The sequence below is a fragment of the Adiantum capillus-veneris genome, chromosome 6 (genome assembly GCF_014529385.1).
Source record: "Adiantum capillus-veneris isolate H3 chromosome 6, ASM1452938v2, whole genome shotgun sequence".
Lineage (NCBI taxonomy): Eukaryota > Viridiplantae > Streptophyta > Polypodiopsida > Polypodiales > Pteridaceae > Adiantum > Adiantum capillus-veneris.
The window spans coordinates 93912228-93934232 of record NC_140936.1 but is presented as its reverse complement, the minus strand read 5'-3'; positions in this window follow the sequence as shown (position 1 = coordinate 93934232).

Here is a 22005-nt window from a genome sequence, read left to right as displayed (position 1 = left end):
TGCTAAACCACTCATGACATGGTGTGACGTGCAAAACTGCATTACTATCTAGTAACCACTGTGGAGAAAGTGTGCTAACCATAGACAAATCTGTAAGAGGTACACTAGAGGCAAGCGTGACATCACTATCACTGGCATAGACTGCAACTAGAACTGCCTCTCTAACATCTGTCAAAGCCGTATCTGCACTACGTATACATGCCCACTGCTATCTCATACGTGTGAAACAACGGCGTCTAATGTGCCCTGTGGTGTGACCGCAATGGCAACAATGCAAGTATCGGCAAGTACGGGACCGCCGTCTCTCAATGTCACACATATCTGCTACCATAAGTAAATGCCAAAATGGAAACAAAGTGGGAGATCACTCAACCACTACACTAATCAAGCATAAACCAACTAGTAGCTCAATAGTAAAAACCTGTAACCTACATGCTGTAGTCTCACGCTCGGAATATGCATCGATATGAGAACATGAGGCAAAATCAAAGGAAACCTGTAACCACTACGAGCATACTATAAATGAATGGCTAAGAGCCAAAGTATGGCGAGAAATCTGGGAAAATATGACAGAATCTCCCCTGTAAACTGAGCAAAACCTCAAGTACAATCTCAACGATAAACCATGCCAAACTGGCAACAAAGTGGGAGGTAACTCGACCACTACACAATGCTCAAAAGCATGATCAATCGCATCAAGTTTGATGCTAACATATGCCTAAAAGTAACTCCACAATCTGCAAACTCTGCAAGCATAAACTGGGACAAACTGCTCAACTGAGCGTAAAGCGCATAACCATATACGCAAGTAGAGAAGAGCAAACTAGCTCAAAACGCATCCTACAAGAGAAAGTGCCTGCAAACATCTGCAAAAACCTGTGACTATTTATCTGTAGCCACACAAGCATACACAATCACAATCCTTACTCCTGCGAGAGTGGGTACAAGAACACCAAACCGTGTCCAAACTGACAAACCTATCAAAATCAGTCAAACTGAGAGTAAGCACTCGATCACTGTCAAAGTGGGAGTAGATTGACCACTGTATAAGATGGCATAACACTACGAACTTTGTGGCGAGAAGATGGGGAAAAATGAACAGAATTTCCTTTGCAAAGTCAAAACTCAACACAAACTGCAAGCCAAAAAACTGCAAATAACTGCCAGAGTGGGAGTCAACTCGACCACTACATCATCAGAGAGAAAACTATGAATACGTGCAAACCAAGGTGAGAATCTGGGAAAAATCCGATAGAGTTGCCCCTGGAAACTGAGCAAAAAACTCAAAAAATCTCACCAAATCGCGTGAAAACTAGACAGTGTCTCAGTAAATAAATCCTCAAATGGTCTACATACGCTGCCAAAAGCCTGGCAAACTAGCTCACTCCTGACCGAGTGGCTCTATGGACGTGTACCTATCCAAAAACACCTGTAAACCTGCTACCTGCGAGCTATATCAGCTCAAGTTGTATCGACATATGCATACATAGCATGAAACTCCACCAAACTGTGCAAAAAATTGCTCTCAGCTGCACTGCAATTTGTAAGCAAAACCGTTTAAGAATTGGCAACTAGTACCTCATCGATCGGTAAACATGTCGATCGGAAACCTTGTCCAAGAGCTATGTGGGCTCAAGGAAAAACCTGCTGGGATGTGCCGTCGAATCCGAAACTGGAGATGACCGTCGAAGTCGAAAAGCCGGGGATGGCCGTCGGAGCCCTCTTCCATCACCGGACGGAAGTGCCAATGCTACGGCTGCCTGTGCGTGAAGTCGGTGTCGAGTCGTAGAGGCCGAGTTGGATTGGTGTCAAAAATTGATGCCAATGTCGCCTCCTGCCGCTGCCGCCGGGCGAGAGTCTCTCATGCCGAGAAATGCCAAGAAAATGGGCTGATGCCGGGTGATGTCCGGGCTTACTTGCCACCTGTAGCCGAACACAATGTGTCTGCTGTCTCTCAAGCTCTCTCTCTTTTCTGATTCTTTTGAGCCTTGTAGCTCTGTTGAATCCCAAGTCCAAGCCGGGTCAAGGTGTCGAGGGTTTTGTGGTGAGAACGGGTGTTGTAGTCGGGAAATGATCGGGGTGTCAAGGGCCTTGGGCGGGACTAGCCCCTTACACACAAACAATGTGTGTGAGTTGTGAATAAAAATTGATTTCAAATTCACTCTCACTGTCGCGCTTTGCCAAAACCGACAAAATGGCTTCCTCAGTCAAATCTGACGAGCTACAGGGGGTTATGGGTGTGTGCGTATGTGTGCACGCACGAGCGTGCACCGCCACCATCACAAGCTCTTTGAGCTACTGAAATTCTCCCCTTTGCTCGCTGCACTCACGGACCTTGCTCAGTGCTAAAGGCCTGCTCGATGGATTGCACCATGCTCCAAATGGTCGATTGTTTGCCCAATGGTCTAGCGCTGCTCACGGATTAGCTCTGTCGAAACCCGATTTTGCTCACACGACTTCCAAAAGCCCTTCGACTATGAGCTCAATTGATTGCAGCGCTGCCGAATAGTGACTCCTGTATTGCTTGCTATTAAGTGTGTGTGAGTGTGTGAGTACACACCACCACCAGATGCTCTCCGAGCTCGATTGTCTGCAGCTCCAAAACGGGTGCTCCTCTCCTTGCTTGCTAGTGCTCGGCTTGGCTTCTCTCCCGCTTTTCTGAGTTCGGCTGCAGCTTGACTTTGTACTCAAAATTGCCCCCAATTCCTATGCTCTACGAAGCCTCGCTTTGCTCTGCTAAGCTTCTGATGCTCAGTTCCACCTGCCTTTGCTCGATCCTCACTGGTTGCCCCTATCTCGAGCTGCAATTGAGTGTGTGTGTGTGTGTTGAGCAACACCACACACTCCCTAGCTCTGACAAGCTCGCCTTTGCCCGCTCACAAGATCAATGCCTTGCTCATTAGCTTGATTACACACTGCAGATCTACTGCAAGTCGATTCCCTTACTCGATTGAACTGCTCAAGCTCCCAATTTCAGATCTACTTCACACAGCACACATAGATCTTAAAACTTCCAAGATTCCCTCCAAGCCAAAGAGGGGCTTCGACCTCGCCCGCGCAGGGTAGCCGGGAATCGTTGACCTTGCCCGATCTCTCTGATCCATGTTGGATCCGCCCCGAATCAGCCCGATCCAGTGTCGTGAAGGTTTTGCTCCAACCGAGCTCCATGGCCGTCTAGCCGTAGCTCTAATACCAATTGATGAGTGCGCATGTGTGCGGATGCATGAGTGCGTGCGCGGTGCGGGTGCGTGTGGGGAAGGGGGAAGTGCACAAGCCGGTGTGGGTGGAGTAGCCTCACAAGACTCAAGATGAGGAGCTCCTTATTCTCATATGTAATGAAGAATAAGGATATGTACACACGTGGGTGGGCGGCCGGAGCGCCTTTACCCCAACAACTTGATAGCTGTTCCAGGGTTAGAATTATAGAGTCAGATACTAGATGTTAGGTTAGTTAGATGAACAAAATCTAGCTTCAAAAGATGAGATAGAAAAGTCAGATAGACAATTGAACTGAAATAAAAGGCTTCAGATGATATGAACTGAGACAATTGGAATCACAGATTGAGATTCGTAAACTAGTTTGAAAGTACAAAGTCTGACAGTACAAACGGGCCATTGCTCAAAAGCCCTATAAAGCATCTAGCGACTAGTTACAAGAGTTCCAATCTACTAGTAGATCGATTGATAGATAAACCCCCAAAATAGAATTGATGGGTCCTATTTATAGGTCTATCCATGTCTGACTAATTGCACGATCATACAAGTCCTGGTAACTGCTGGTAATTTTGTAAGGTAACTCGTTGAATTGATTTTCATTAGGCTATCTCTAGGGGCAGGTTCCCACCAAGTACATACGAGGTACATACTCCTCCCCTTTCTTGAATTTTGTATTACACTCTTATCTTATCCAAAATTTCAGACATCATGTTTGACTTCATCTTTTCCTCTTTGATTTTATTTTATCTGGGGCTTTCTTCTATTTAGGCTTTGATAATTGATGAGTTGGTGGTTTTACCTCGAGTTTTGTCCAAGTCCCCGACCACTTATTGTTGAGGAGTGCTGGAGGTAAAATTTTTCTTCCGGATGATCTAGTAAATAGCCTCTTGCTACAAATGCTCCCTTATTTTAGTTAGCATCTCCACCTTGTAAGATGTGAGTGCACATGAGGTCTTCATGTCGAGGTCATATAAAGTCTTCTTGCTTTTGATTAGCCTTGCCCTTGTCAGCTTATGACAAATGTACGTCATGTGGATCCATCCAATTGGATTTGGCTTTAATACTGGATTCAAAAAGGACTTTGCCACCATTCTATGGATTGGGCTTGAGAGCTGGCTTTGTTGGCAAGTACCTTAATTGAAATCTTTGATGCCTTCACAACCAATTGAAGCAGCTCCCTTGCATATTTGATCAAAAGGTTTCTTTGTGATTTCCATTGAGTCATCATGCCACTTAAATTGATCAAATCATCCTTGAGCTCGATGATTGTACTTTTTTGTTCAACGTCGTTGAGGAAGGACTTTTAGTCCACCCATAGGGCCTTGCTTTGTTTGTATATATCAGCCTCTTATCTGATCCAGTATCTAGATATGCCTCATCTCATTAACATGCTCATTGTAAACTAGGTACATGGTTGGATAGAACTTTGGAAGTTTATCTTCTTTTATTGGGAATACATACATTGGGATTGGGGAGTTTGGCATTGCCTCATTGTTGCTCAACACTATGTGGTTTTCTTGCTGTATTACTTTTTTTGAGAATCCTCATCAGATGACATAATCTTTTCAGTGCCCATTCTTAGTCTTCGATGGTCATTGTTTTGACTCCCACATACAAGATTTGATATCGTTCTAGATCCAAATAGCGCATGGTGTCCAGTAGGAAATATGTAAGATAGCACGTAGAAACAAAATAAGGGATTTATAATTAGGTACATTTATTAAAAAAATGTACTCACATAAATGGTTCTTTAATTGATAAAGTGAAAATTTTCATACATAAAGGCTATTTTTTTTACAAAAATGCATACATAAAGAGTACATATAATAATTGAAAATATACATGTAAGGGATTATTTAAATACCTCTCGTTCGTACATGCTATATGCAATTTTTACATAGCGACTCCTCGGGCCGAATCTTGGGGGAGGTCACTGAATAATTATGTGACTATCACGTGAGTGCAACAAAAAGGGTTATTAAATTTTGTCTCATATTTTCTCATACAGAAGGGTACCCTAAAATGAAATTGCGAAAAAAAATACATATTGAATAGAAAAAGGGTGTATTTTATCTGTCAAAAATGCACAGATAAGGAGTTTTAAAAATAGTCCTTGAATGCATGTGATATACAAAATTTATACATAGTTGAACCCCCCCCCCCCGAGGGCCAAATAGACATCATCTTTGTAAGGAAAGGTTGTGACTTGAATATTCTTTTCTCTCCTTAAACTTTTCTCAAACTCCTAAATTAATTTAAAAAGTCTGAAGTGTGACTTGAGTATGACTCCTCTCAGATGGATTTTCTCTTGTCTCTTTATGTGAGGACTATTTGTTGTTGCTTGTGTTCTGTTTTTTGGTCTGGAGGTGGTGTCAAGGGTCTGGTTAGGTTGACCTTGTTGGGATTCAGTGGTGTCCAAAGTTTGTTTAGGTTGGTCTTGGGATTCATCAAGTGCTTAACTAGCCTAACCTCGTCCCTGCTTGAATTTGGAGCATTGGTGGGTTCATCATCATCATCTTCTTCATCCTTCTTTGATTTTGGATCACCCCTGAGGGTCTCACCTTCATGGTCTTCATCGTTTTTATCAATCATCCTCTTCATCTTCATCTTTGCTGGCTCTCAAGTGTTCCCAAAGTGCCTAGTTGTCCAAGGCACTCGTGAATGTGGAGCTCTTATCCTAGAGATCTTCCTTCATGATTGCTACTAGATTTTTGCAATTCTTCCAAGTTGCGGGTCAAGCTTCCTTCAAAATCATCAATGTCGAGTAGCGATTTGTAAATGTATATGTCCATTATGGATTGCTTTAGCACTATGTATACTTCTTTTAGACTTTCATTAGCTACTTGCATTTGGTCTAGCAAGGACTTGTGCTCTGTAAGTTCTTTAGTTTGTTTTCACTTATCAACATTCAGGTTGGAATTTAGAAGCTTCAGTTTTTCTATCTATCATTGTAAGTCTTTGTTGTTTTAGTATGATGTTCTCTTTTGTATTCCTCTTTGATCTTTTTTTTTTTAATTTCAAAACATGTGCTGTGTTTCTTGTTCGAGTTGTTTCTAGAGGCGAGTTAGGTCAGAACTTTACATACTCATCTGAGCCTCAGGATCATTTTGTCCTAGAGCAGCATTGACTATGTTCCACTTAGTTTAGATGGTGGCTACAAAACCAGTTGTGATTGTATCTACATTAGTGATGTCCGTTTTATATATGATGATTGGGACATTGCATGGTACCGCCATTCATTTGTAAGTATCAATGAGTAGCTCATCCACTCGTCTATTCTTTTGCTAGGTATGAAACCTATCTATAGTGCAATGTATCAGGGTTGTGATTTGTAAGAAAAGGGAAACTAGGGTCTGAGAGTCCACCACCCAACCACCCTTTATATAGGCAAGCCCCTGGCCCTTTGCCCTAGTTGGACTCCCTGTTCCACACTGCCTAGCCCGGCCCTGCCCTTGTCTTGTCCGGCCTTGCCGGTGTCCTGACATTACTCCCCCCTTAAGAAGAGTTTTCGTCCTCGAAAAAAAAAAGTGGCAAGGTTCTTCTTAAGAACACTAATGTTTTCTCAAGTGGCATCCTTCATGGATCCAGCTGTTTGGTTGACCGAAACACGGTTTCGTAGGAGGTTCAATGAAACCAAGAGTAACATCTTGATTTTCCACATTGTTGTCCATTTGCAACCATCTAGTGTATAGACACCATTTAGAACGCACATGAGCATGCTAAACGAGTTATCACGACAAAGATATACCTGAAAGAGTACCGCTTTTCACTACAAGAGATTGTGTGCTCTTGTGACGCTTTTAGCGACGGAAATACACTGGGTTTTTATAATCCCGACGTCACTATGAGCGTCGATACGAGGACGTCCCTATACGCGTCGCTACGACAGTCGCTAAAAGCGTTGCTATATAGCGACGACTATAGCGACGCTGCAAGGCCATCAATAGTGACGCTTATAGCGATGCTACAGAGCCTTATATAGCGACGCTCGAGAGGAAAATTTTTTGGTGGCAGGACATTGAATGCCCTGCCACCCATCAACCATATTGAATGTTTCATTTGTCTATTTACCTTTGAAAAAAAGTGCAAAGGTAAATATAGACCCAAAATAGTCACCCACAAGACAATATAATCATTAACTCCATCATCCATAGTACGTATTGTTTGCAAAATAAAGATACAAAAATGACAAGCGTGAATTGATGAAAGTAAATCAATGACAATTGTACACATAAGCAAAATCACTTGACTGTTAATCTTTTGCAAATGTAATAGTTACAAATCATTGTCATTATTTAAAAAATATACATGGTTTTCAAAAAGACGTATAAAAGTCGTCTCATGATACATAAGCTATGACAAAAGAAACTAATGCTATCTAGCTATGGCTAAACTGACGTCGTCTAATCAGACGTCTCATCGCGTCCAAGCGGCGTATCTATCGGATTCTGCAAAAAAAAAAACAATAAGTAAGTTATTTTTTGTAAGTATAAACATATAGCGACGTTTATAAAACAATACAATAAATAGAAAATAATAAACCCTAATACTAACCATGCCGCCACGAGAACTCAGGATGTCTATAAGGGCGTTTAAGCCCTTCCTGCCAGCGTACTCACGCTCATACGGTGTGGGATCACGTCCTGTAAACGACCACTGTCAAAACATACAAAGAATCCATTATGTTAGAATTTAAAACCCCATAAACCCTAAACTATCAAACGTAGATGCGAAAACACTTACAAAATCGGACTCAAATGATGCCCACCTGCCGCTCCCCAAGTGGTGCGAGCTCCCTGCCTCTACTCATGCTCTGGCTGCCTCCTTTTGTTGTTTGCACTTGTCGGGATTCTCGCGTGCTTCTTTCTTCGCATGCTTCCAATCTTCTTTGGCCAGCCAATCTGGTCTGCTCCACCCATGCTTGATTGCTTTTTGCACTTCGGAACGCTTATGCTTGCAGTATTCGTGCATTCGAATCTTCATCACATCTTCATTGAAGCGGTCATCCCGTGTTGGAACGGGAAACTCGTCATGAAGCATGCTGATGACTCTGCATTTTAATTCATTCGGTACTTCAGTCCAGGTGTTTAGTATATAGTGTCTAAACACCTGAGAGCAAAGACTGCGTATGCGCGAAATTCCCTTCTTGCCTTCATCATCCAAGATGATGCCTCCACTGAAGTCGACGGAGTAAGGCAAGCCCTCTCGCCGATGACGCGTGGACTTGGGTGTCTCAGCAAGGATCTCTAGCAGCGTGTCAACAGGGGGTACGGACGCCAGGTGTCTCCACTAGAGTGTGAGCCCCGAAGCGAGGAGTGTCCATTGGAGTGACTCCTGGAGGAGTAGCTAGTGGTCTGTAGCTGCGGGGAACGGCAGTCAGCCGCGCAAAACCTGGTTTCGATGGCGATGCCATGGCTGGTGTCGAGACGGGCAAAGAAGGGGAGGGTAAAGAGCCTCGTTGAACACGAGGCGGTGTCGAAGCATCGGTGGTGGCACCCCCACAAAAACCGCCACCACTAGAGTGCCAACGAGTGTGAAGATCGTCTCGTCGACACCGAAGCTTCGAAGGGCGCTGAGGACTCCAAAACAGAGGGAGATGCGGATGGAGTAGGAACGCGCGATGGTGCGCCAGAGCGATGACGCTCCACGTACCACTGTGTCTGTTGGGGTGACAAAGAAGAAAGAAACTCCTCATCATCCATACCTGCATTAAACACACGAACATTTAAACTTGATATTGAATGAATGGAGTAGAAAACATGGACAAGTAGATAGATAGAGAGAGATAGAGAGAGAGAGAGAGAGGAGGAGGTGCTCGTCGTCTCTGCTTATGAGAACATACCTAGAGCATACGTACCTAGAGTGGACGCAAACACCATTAAATACAATGACGCAAATACTTAGAGAGCCAGAGTTTTTACAAAACAGAGCAAAATTGTTCAAAACGGAGAATCGTACAAGAACTTGAAGGTGCTTGTAGCTTTGGAATGTTCAAAGGCTAGAAGCAACAGAAAGCGTTCTTCTTCTATTCAACTTGAGTGATGGAAGAGGCAAGTGCAGAACTCTGAATTTTCAATCGAGAGAGAGAGAGAGAGAGAGAGAGAGAGAGAGAGAGAGAAAGAGAGAGAGCGCACACAATCAAATCTTGCAGTCGAAAAACTAGGTGGTGGAGCTGCATGTGGCCATGGATTGCCCAAGATGTGAGCGCAAAATCAAAAGAGCGTTATACAACATGGAAGGTACTTAGAGAGCCAGAATTTTTACAAAACGAAGCAAAATTGTTCAAAACGGAGAATTGTACAAGAACTTGAAGGTGCTTGTAGCTTTGGAATGTTCAAAGGCTAGTAGCAACAGAAAGCGTTCTTCTTCTATTCAACTTGAGATGGAAGAGGCAAGTGCATAACTCTGAATTTACAAAACAGAGCAAAATTGTTCAAATACAATATTTATGGCTTTAAGAGATCTCTCTCTCATCCTCACATAGCTCAGCATAAATTCCTATATCAATATAGATCTCTCCGTTTAAATAGAGGTCCTCTGTTTCATTTTGTAGATCCTCTGCATGCACCCCATAGAGAGTAGCAGCTTGATGTTCGCCTAGCACCACCTCCACGGCTTCTGACTGAGCATCTTCTCCGATCTCCTCCATTGATGCCGTTGTGATTGGCACATGGTAGCCTTCATACGTCCATGCACTACGAGGGGCTACATCTAGTATGACGTACCACCAGTTTGATACAGACTTGTAGGATGAAATATCACCTGCCAGAGCCACATAACTTACATGAGAGCTTCAGGGCACATAAATTCTAAAATGGGATGTTAACTGTTTACATACTTACTTGTTCACAATGCTCGGGTAGTACAAAAGTGTCTCTTAGGTCAGTCCATTTCTTAGTTGAATCCACCTCAAGAAAACCAGACTCTCCTCTACGCACAATAGCATTGCGACCCTTCATGATTATCTTGAACCATTGCACGTCGAACAAGTCGACAAAAAATCCTCTATAATCGATCCTCAAAATCTCTTGTAGCATGCCGAAGTAAGTGAGTTCCGCCACCATAGGATCTGCATCAGAGGACCGTCGTCGACTAGACTGTTCAAATTTTGCCATGATTCCACAATCTTGAGTAAAACGCTTTTTGTCGATCCGTTCCACCCTAAAATGTCGACCTTTACACCATGCTGCTATGTATGACTTATACTACAACCAACAAAGATTATGAGGTGGCCGTTCAAACATCTAGAAAGTTACTAATCGTACATTGCAAACTTACCTTGGTCGCGCAACCTCGAGAGTACTCCCACTCTTCCTCAGTCACTTCTTCACTGCACTGTTGTGCGCTTTTCAATTGGTTATGCAACCATCTTAAGCTCATGAATGTTGGTAGGCTCTCCAGACCCGTCGGATAGTGCATCGGTGATCGTCTTCCCCGTCTCCACTCGATTCGTGCCCTTTGTTGCTCTTGCTTTGCATCCTCATATTGTGAAATCCACTTTTGCATGATTAGATTGTGAAGCATGCAAAATCGGTTGATTTTAGCCTATAGATCTTCCGTCATCTTCTTCTCAACGCCGAGATTGCACATGACAATTCCAGATATGCGCTCATCATCTATGGTTCGCCATAGCATGTCCCAGGCTTTATCAAATCCATCTAGCCACTCTCCAATGTACACTAGGGACTCTGATACCAGCCAACCTTCTGCCATGCTACCCTCTGGACGTGCTTTCTGACGCACATATTCCTTGAGTGTTTTCATGAAACGTTCTGAAAAGAACATCCATCTGGAATGTACTGTGCCAGCTATTTCCACCTCATCAACTATGTGAACAAGAAGATGCACCTGAATGGTTAGCATGGTAGTAGGAAAATGTTTCTCAAACATGCACACAACCTCTGCAACGTTTATTTTGGCGAATGGTATGGATTCTACGTTGATCTCCTTTTGTGAGATCCATTGCACCAACTTCGCAAGTTTGTAGATTGTGTTAAGGACGTCAAGAGACAAACATCCCTCAATGGCAACCGGTAAAATAAACTTCAAAACACGTACAGCAATGATATTAAAGTGCACACACGAATTTGTTACACAATTCCCACTATGATATACTCCACTATGAACATACCTCACACATTTTATGCCAGTCGTGTGACTTCAAACCGGTAAGCTTTCCTTCTTTAGTAAAACACGTTCGGAGCGAGTGCATTACGCCAGTGGGGGTCTGCAAAGATCGAATGGTCTCTTTTACTTTGCGTTCTTTGGCTCTTGTGAAAATCCATGGTGCTTTAGGGAGTTTTATCGATCCATCGGACACTGTTTGCGGCCAATATTGCTCCATACGATCCACATTTCTAAGGTCAACTCTGGCTCCCAAAGTATCTTTCTTGCTGGTCAGATGGTCCCATAGTAGATTACCCACATTCTTGAATATGTGCATTGGATCGAGCAAGTGATTGATCATGAGTCGGGGCCAGTATGGTAACTCGTACCATAGAGATAGTCTCTTCATCTCTGGGGGAAATCCGTCATCACACATCTCCTTCTGCTCTAACTATGCTAGTGTAGACATCCTCGGTGGCTCTCTTCCCAAAAAGCTGTCGCGTAACACATGATTCTCTGGAAGATACGCTTGATGACCTTCGTAGATTTTCTTCCTTCAATGAGGGCGCCCTACGTGCATTCAGTCTAGGTCCACATGTGGCACATGCTCTGTATCTGCTTGTTTGAAGCCCTGCATGTATACACATAATAATAGATCAGCTTGAGAAAAACCAAGATTTACAGTGTCTGAGTGAGGAGTGTAGATAGATCACCTAAGCATTCTATTAGTCTGGGATAGTCATGCATGGTCCACATTAGAATGCCTCTGATCAAAGCATTTCGTTGACCTGTGTGTCGGCTCATATCCACCACTTCTATGCCAATCCACAATTGTTGTAGCTCTTCCAATAGTGGACGAAGATACACATCCATATTCTTCACTTTATATCACCCCGACACAATCAAGCTTAGCCATAGGTGCCCCTTCTTCGTAGTCTACCACGAGGGAATGTTGTAGTTGACGATGACAACGGGCCATACACTGTAAGATGTTGATCTTTGACCAAATGGATTTACGCCATCCATAGCAAGGCCTAAGCGCAAATTTCGAGCTTCCCTGGAAAAATCCGACCATGTTCCATCTATATGTTTCCAGGCTGCACAATCTGTAGGAATCCGTAGCACACCATCCAAAGATTTATTCTCCTCATGCCATGATGCTAGGGCGGCCATGGACTTACATTCGAAGAAATGCTTGATGCGAGAAAGCAGAGGAAAATGTCGCAAAACCTTTTGCGAAATTTTTGTTCCGTGGAGATCTACTCGATATCTTTCGGAATCACATTTCGGACACTTCTCCATGTCTATGTATTCCCCTCTGAAAAGAATGCAGTCATTAGGACAAGCGTGGATCGAATTGTAATCCATCCCCAAGTTTCGCAAAATCTTTCTTGCTTCCCTCTCGGGTATCTGGAATCACATTATCAACTGGTAGTATGTGCTCTTTGAGCAATCTACACAACATAAAAATACAGTACAATTGTGTAAAAATCTATCAGATCATTATACATTTAGAGTTTTATTAAAGTAAACTAATTGTATAGATCACCTGAAAAGCGATGTGATGCTAGTGTCACTCCATCCAAACTTTGTCTGCATGTTGAGAAGAACCAGGAGCGCTTTCAATCTAGACACACGTGCTCCATTATACAATGGCGTATCGGCTTCACTTTTCATATCATCATAGACAAGCCTTTCTGAGTCCATGATCGTCTCGATCATTTCATCAATCTCGGACTCAAACATTGCCTCGTTGGGAATGTGGTCTACATGATCATCCCCGAGCTGTCAGAGGCTACATCTTGTGGCCTCACATATGCTACTTGACCAAAGCGCCTGCGAACACGTCTATTGGGTTGCAAGATTGCTGCCTGTTGGCTAGCGTCAGAGTCCAACGAGTTATAATTGGCAACAACTCGATCTATAATAGATGGATCGAACTCGCCGAATTCGTGAACGTGTTGCACAGCATGCTTGCAATGATTACAAGGACATAAGATCCTTGTTGAGAGATAGGTGTTTCGGTTGGACGGCCCCACATCCTCGTCACTACTCATATTGAGGGTAAAAATCTTATAACCTGGACAACAAATTTAATCTTCTATTGGCATTCTTCGTCTTTTATCTCTCTCTCTCTCTCTCTCTCTCTCTCTCTCTCTCTCTCTCTCTCTCTCTCTCTCTCTCTCTCTCTCTCTCTCTCTCTCTCTCTCTCTCTCTCTCTCTCTCTTTGTTCACACTGTACACTACCTCACATTCTCTAATCATGTCCAATCCCGGCACACCTCGGTCTAGAGGTGCACGGAGATCAAAACCACCGGGTTATAATCTCGTTTTTATTGGTCAATGCCTATATTTGTGGGACACAAGAAATCTACACATCCACGTCTACATGATACTGCATGTAGTGGACAAAACCCCTTTGCCTCTTCTCTAGCTGTAGCATTTCACAGCATCTTAACATCTTTTCACAGTAGATCTTTGTTTGTAGCATGCAAGTACGCCATTCTTGCAATGTAGCTGATGTCTGCTCTCAAGGCACTTAATTCTTACTCTAGATTTGAGGGGATGTGGTGTGTGTGTGTGTGTGTGTGTGTGTGTGTGACCCTTGGAATCGTCATCTTGCATCACTAATTTTTGTGTGGGCTCAATTTGCTCTTCCATTCGTTGAACATGACGGCTTAGTATGGTAGCAGCAGTCGAACATGCAGATGGAATTGCTGGTCTGCATGGACTGTCAAGGCTATGAGCGTAGAAAATTTTCTCGCCATTTTTAACACGCGTCGGTGGCTCTCTGAGTTGCGCCTACACGAAAATCTAAATCTAATCTTATCTTAAACGATAAAAAGAAGAAAATGGTGTAACCTTTCTATCACCCGAGTGTGGTAGATTGGTTATGCCAATACCCTCTTCAATAACAGGTAAATAACGTAAATAAACATAAACCTAATCTAATATAACGTAAATAAACCTAAATCTAATTTAATATAATGTAAATCTAAATTTAACGTAAATAAACCTAAATCTAATCAAACGTAATCTAACTAAAAATAAACCTAAATCTAATCTAATTTAACTTAAATAAACCTAAATCTAATTTCACGTAAGTCTACATCTAACCTAATCTTTAACGTCTTTTGGGATAGTTTCCTACGACATTAAAACTCTCTTCTTCTTGTGTGTGTGTGGGTGTGTGTGTGTGCCAATAAAAAGACAAAAATGGTATAACCTTTCTATCACCCAAGTGTGGTAGATTGGTTATGCCATTTTCCTCTTGAATAACAGGTCTTGAGTTCAACTCCTCGTCGGCTAGATCTTTAGGTCTCTTTAATTAGTTTCCTATTACGTTAAATTAAACTCTCTTCTTCTCGTGTGTGTGTGTGGGTGTGTGTGCACGCCAATAAAAAAGAGAGAAAATTGGTATAACTTTTCTATCACCGAAGTGTGATAGATTGGTTATGCCATTTCCCTCATGAATAACAGGTCTTGAGTTCAACTCCTGTCGACTAGATCTTTAATGTCTCTTGGGATAGTTTCCTACAATGTTAAGACTCTCTTCTTCTTCTTCTTTTCACTCTCTCTCTCTCTCTCTCTCTCTCTCTCTCTCTCTCTTTTCCTCTCTCAATGTGTGTGTGCATTCTTTGTTTATGCATGTGTGTGTGCGTTTTTGGTTTATGCATGCTCTCTCTCTCTTTTCCTCTCTCAATGTGTGTGTGCATTCTTTGTTTATGAATGTGTGTGTACGTTTTTTGTTTATGCTTGTGCTCTCTCTCTCTCTCTCTCTCTCTCTCTCTCAAAAACACAATGTGTGTGTGTGTGTGAGAGAGAGAGAGAGGGAGAGAGAAAGAGGGGAAGGGAACATGAGAGTGAGGAGAGGGAAGGAGCATCCCTAGCTCTCCTTCCTCTCCTCGTGTGTGTGTGTGTGTGTGTGTGTGTGTGTGTGTGTGTGTGTGGAGAAGAAAGAGAGAGAGAGAGGGAGAGCGTTACCTTGCTTGCTTGAGCGCGCGCCGAAAACTCAGATCCGAGATCTGAGTTTTCGGACGCTCTCGGTTATTTTTTTTGGCCCTGACGGCGTCGCTATGTTACTTGTAACATAGCGATGCCTCTTGTAACATAGCGACGCCTATAGCAACACCGTGGTTTTTCATGTTTGAGCGTCGCACTATGAGCGTCGCTACTATTAAGTACCTCTTGTAGTGTTTCACTTTCTATGAAAGTAACTTGCTGACCTAAATCATCAGCCAAGTGTAAGTCATTGACTTGTTCTCAAATTTCATTAATAAACAACCACGCCCTAACGAGTGTCAAGGTTGAGAACCTGACTTATACATGAAGAGACTACCGAGTCGCAACATGCATTAACTGATAGTAAGTAAACTCCAAGAAGAGCAATAAATGCTTACTATTTGGATCGCGTAGTGCTAACGTACGCACTTGCATATCCTTTAGCACAAGATTACACTTTGCAATATGCATATCCCCTTGGATAAGTGACAGTACTGAGGTGTGTTTTCCCCACGGTTTACAACCAGACTTTCCAAATGGCTGGTAAACGGGGATAAAAATATCGTACCACATTGCTAAAGAATCAACAATGGAATGAATAACCCTCATGGTTAACTTGAAAAATCTACAAGCATCCAAACCGAGCCATGACCTCTATTGGTGATTGGTAGACCTAAAAAGTAATCTCATAGAGATATTGCACTTAGAATGCAAAATGCTTCATAAGCAACAACTTGAGGAATATGCATGTCGTTCCAAATCAGCCTTGCTAAACACTAGGTCCCATAACACCTAGTGTGCATGCATTTAGCAAAAAAAAGATCCGAACCTGTATATCCATGGTGATCCTTGCCAATACTTATGTCAAATGTGATGCTCCTAGTGCACATTAAAAAGGAATGTAAATACGTTTGAAAAGAAACTAATTACTTTCATTTGAAATCTTGTGCAAGCCTTGCTGAAAGGTCTGAAACATAATAGAAGGTGAAACAGTGATCACGTCTAGGTACAAAAAATGAAACTTTTTCATTTGCTATATGTATAACAACCATCTGTAATGTTGTTTAGCAGTACTTGTACCTTAACAAGTCATTATAAGTATCCGACAATTTTTTTTTTGCCATGAAATTGCTCCTTATACGTCATGCTAAAAATGGTCTAGAAAACAGATGTGACCAGCACTTAGGGACTTGGTTGTGACACATTTTGAAATATTGGGCGCCAGTGTCAGTCCCAGAGACTCATATCATCCACATGTGGAATATTTCTCATGTAAGAATGTCTAAAAAAGAACATTCTTCAAGTACAAGATGTACTTGTGCGTGGAGATAATTACAAACACTCTACGACGGGAGTGAGAGGGACCCTCATTATTCTTGCTCCACACTAGCTAAACTGAACTCCTTGAGTCCCTAGACCATGTTGTATCCCATGTGACAACATGTGCCAAATCGAATCCTACAAGTGAATTCATAACAGCATAATGTACATTGGACACTACGGTCCAAAATACTTGTTTTGGCATGTCCTCGGCATGGACCTGAAATATTCAAGCATATTTAAACGACTTGAAAAAACCAAGCAATGCATACTAAAAACTGGAATAACGCCAAATCAATAGATGCGTACCTGGAGATTTGAACTAAATGTTCACTTATCCGTATTCAAATACAGAGGAACACGCCGTCCACGTGTGAAAAAACAAGCAACATTGCACTAGAAACCCTGGGTGTTGCCTTCGCAATCCAAACCCGTTGGGGAGAAGCTATATACGTAGTCAAACGCCTTGGCAAGACCCTTTGTAGAACTGCGCAACTAGCAGGTAACGGTAACCAACCTAGTTAACCGTGTACATAATTATGAGAATCAACTTAAAAAGTTGAATTTTTTCGCTACCGCGTGGTAGTTGCGGAATTCTTTCCTTGAAAGTATAAAAATCAAATTGTGATCCTCAATGCGTATGGGGTGATTTAGTAAGCACCCGCTCGATCATACCCCAAAACTGTGATGCCATAGACACTCGTAGTGCTATAGAGAGAGCAAGAAATCCACACAAGTGAGATGCCTAGCTCGTATCAACAGCCATGCTGTCTCAACTGTTTGCTGCCTCTAGACTCCATGGTATAGATCAGCTGGTGTAAGTGCAAGAGTATCAAAAACTCAACTTGAGCATCGCACTAGAAACATATAGTGCAAAAATGACACCCTAATCCTCCGAAATAACAAGACTCTTGCTCGTCCATTAACGTCAAGATGTTCGATGTGTACTCCACTGGGAAAATCTGTTCGATCCTAAGAACAATCACCCAAGGAATGGCAATAGTTGGGTCTTACCCAAGATCTGACAAATGGCTCTTAGCCAGCCTGTGTGTGGCTCTTAGCTCTTACGACAATAGTGTTCAATCGATAAACCGATGAAAACTAATGTGAATGGAATCTTGGCCCATTTCTAGCTGAGAGTTAGAGCACCTTGGCTCATCCTGACTCCCAAACAAAACATGTATGAAAAGCTTCTTAGAAAGTTTTCATTATTCTTGAGAGAAATAAGAAAAAGAGAGAGAAGAAGAGCATTCTGGGCTGAGGAACTTTCCTTAAATTTGTAGAGTGTGTGCCCAGAATGTGTGCTCTTAGACATCTTATGCCTGAAATGCAGGTTATCCTATACGCATACCACAATCTGTCTGTATGACGCTCTCATCGAGAGAGGCAACAGAAAACACAAGTCAAATCTTGACCATCTACCGTGTATGGCTCGTGACTGTATGAGGATGACTTGAAAAGGGCACCTTGTTGGTGAATCTAGTCAAAATTTTAGGTTCTTTTTAGTGTTGTTGAGTCTTGATAGCAACCAACAATCATATTAAACAATCCATTTGTAGTCTGTCCTTGACAAAGTTGCGAGTGTGTTAGCGGAAGCGTAATGCATGAAGCGGTAGAATTGAATCCACTTCACTAGCATGCCTTGCATGAAGAATTGTAAGCCCTTGCGGAGAGTGATGGCCTCAACTACGAGAACCAAAACTATAAGTACCTTGCACAATTTAAACTGGTAGGGATTCTGTGAGCTGATAGTCCCTATTTTGCAAGTTCTCGGAATTCGTGCTTCCTATAAAGTTGCCAAAGCACTTTGCTTTGCACAATGACAGTAATTGCGAAGTAAAGTGTAAATAGGAAAAAACAAGAAAAACTTAAACTTGGCTAACCTAGTCCTTGCTGTAACCAGTTGGCCCGATATTCCATGGAAGAAAAATCACTTAAAAATGGCGCATAGCCATATCTGTTGCATGAGTGTGATTTTCTTTTGTATCATATACGCCCATTGTTTCTCATGAAATAACCTGTTGGCATATTGTCAAGTCCGTCCCACGTTTGTATGCTCATAGCAGAGGCCAAACATGGAAGTCTTGTCTTTGCCTGATACTTTTCAGTAGACCCACTTTGGATGCTACCATGCCTCAGAGCTACAGATACTCTTGCTCATAGAAAAATATCCTAGTAAAAGAAAGTCGACCTCGCACCTGCTTTGCTTGATTACGGAGACGAATCCTTGTTCCAGTGAAAACAAGCCCTAACAATTTGCTTGACAGCTTCCTGAAATGGTCGTTAATGGTTGGTCCTGTCTAGCACCTTTTGTTTCCTGTATCAAGATTAGCAATAGGCTGTGTTGACCGCCATGAGATTCTCCATCACTACCATGCTCTAGCCTTTGCAAGGCTGGACAGGAGCCTTGTTGTGAAACTCAAGCAAAGATACTCTTGATTGTTTTGCAGGTTTGTAGGCTGTGACAAATGGTCGGCCATGCAGAGCACTTTTGCCTTACTGTAGTTAGAACTCGTTCTAGGAATAGCCAAGAAATGGTCCTTGTCCTTGAAGAAAACTTGAACCATTGATGGGCGTGCTCTATCCATGCACTCAGGAGAAGCCATGCTTCTGATTGAGACTGTGTGTATTCAAGCCGTGCTTGATGCGGGCTTGCCACTAATAATTAGCCCTTGCCAATAATGTAGGGCAGATATATTTGAATGCTTCAAATAACTATCACAAGCCATGCTTGCTTGGAGTGCTTGATGTGTGCTCACTTCTGTTGCATGATATAACTATGCAGCATTTGAAACATTGACCAAACAAACGGAAAATCTATGCATACCTTGCTAATCATACGGCTCGACTTGCCGTGCCATCGAAGGTTTTCATGATGCATGAGCATGCATGCTAAACTTTTCATCTCTGTACAGATGTTCCCTGCCGCCGAGTCTCGAATGGTGCTGACGGATATACCATGGTAGGTTGTAGCCTTGTCGATCAATGCTTCGATGATCTGCGAATCAATAACAATACTATCCGTGTCGTTGTCACTGTGTCGATATTAATGTGGAAGTGGAGGGAGATGAGAAACTTGCCGCCCAAAACCCCAAAAACCAAGCCGTTAACCCGCCTAGCCCGGCCCTGCCGTGGGCTTTGACCCTTATATGGGTGTGGGTACCCCAAAATTAGGGTGCCCAATTTTTATTTATTTTTAAATGACCTTCTATAGCCATGGCGGCCGACTGTGCAGGCAGAATCTTGATCATCTTCGCCTGTATGGTTATCTCACGGCCATGCAGCAGGAGTGAAATTTGCTCCACAGGCCAGCGCGCATCCGTAGATGATTTCCATGCAATGTATGATGCACACTACAAGAGGCTCTTCATATTAGCGATGCTCACACAGCGACGCTTATAGCGACGCTCATAGCGACGCCGGCTGGGGTAAAAAAATAACCGAGCGCGCCCAAAAACTCAGATCTCAGATCTGAGTTTTTCGGCGCCCTCAAGCAAGGAGCAGGTAACACTCTCCCTCACTCTCTCTCTCTCTCTCTCTCTCTCTCTCTCTCTCTCTCTCTCTCTCTCTTTTTCTTCTCCACACACACACACACACACACACACGAGGAGAGGAAGGAGAGCCAGGTATGCTCCTTCCCTCTCCTCATTCTCATGTTCCCTTCCCCTCTTTCTCTCTCCCTCTCTCTCTCTCTCACACACACACATACACACACACACATAGTGTTTTTGAGAGAGAGAGAGTACAAACAAAAACAAAAACACACACACACATACATAAACAAAGAATGCACACACACATTGAGAGAGAAAAAGAGAGAGAGAGCATGCCTAAGCAAAAAACGCACGCATTGAGAGAGGAAAAGAGAGAGAGAACATGCATAAACAAAAAACGCACACATTGAGAGAGGAAAAGAGAGAGAAAACATGCATACGATCCAAAAAAACACACACACATTGAGAGAGAAAGAGAGAGAAACTAATTTAACGTCATAGGAAACTAATTAAAATTAAAAGACCTAAAGATCTAGCCGACGAGGAGTTGAACTCAAGACCTATTATTCAAGAGGGAAATGGCATAATCAATCTATCATACTTGGCATGGGTGATAGAAAGGTTATACCATTTATCTCTTTTTATTGGCACACACATCCACACACGCGCACACACACAAGAAGAAGAGAGTTATAACGTCGTAGGAAACTATCTTAAAAGACGTTAAAGATTAGGTTATATGTAGACTTACATTAAATTAGATTTAGGTTTATTTTTAACTAGATTTACATTTATTTAAGCTAGATTTAGATTTACGTTATATTAGATTAGATTTAGGTCTCCATAGACTGCGATGCCTGCATGAAGCGGGTGAAGAAAGCCCTCAATGGAATATAGGGTATTGCTGCCTTCACTCATGGTGGGCTCCGTCGATCCAAAAGTACTGGTGAAATGTCTTCAGAAGATAGGGAAGAAGGTGGATCTTCAGGGCGGCAAGAGTCACTACATCCCCGACACAATGACCATCTAGACAACCTCTAGTCATTAGACTTACGTTAAATTAGATTTAGCTTTATTTTTAGTTAGATTTACGTTTATTTAGATTTACGCTTATTTACGTTAGATCGAGTCCACGCAAGAATTACTTACTGTTTAGGGTTTAGAGTTAGACGAACAGTGAAAAGATCTACTGTGAAAAGATGTTAAGATGAAGTGAAGTGCTACAGCTAGAGAAGAGGCAAAGGGGTTTTGTCCACTACATGCAGTATCATGTAGACGTGGGTGTGTAGATTTCTTGAACCCACAAATATAGGTATTGACCAATAAAGACGAGATTATAACCCGGTGGTTCTGATCTCCGTGCACCTCTAGACCGAGGTGTGCGGGGATTGGACATGACTAGAGAATGTGAGGTAAAGAGAGAGAGAGAGAGAGAGAGAGAGAGAGAGAGAGATAAGACGAAGAATGCCAATAGAATATTAAATTTGTTGTCCAGGTTATAAGTTTTTTATCCTCATTATGAGTAGCGACGAGGATGTGGGACCGTCCAACCGAAACACCTATCTCTCAACGAGGGTCTTATGTCCTTGTAATCAATGCAAGCATGCTGTGCGACGGACAAGACGTGTTTCTTTGCAGCACGTTCGCGAATTTGGCGAGTTCGATCCATCTATTATAGATCGAGTTGTTGCCAATTATAACTCGTCGGACTCTGACGCTGGCCAACAAGCAGCAATCTTGCAACCCAATAGACGTGTTCGCAGGCGCTTTGGTCAAGCAGCATATGTGAGGCCACAAGATGTAGCCTCTGACAGCTCGGGGGATGATCATGCAGAGCACATTCCCAACGAGGCAATGTTTGAGTCCG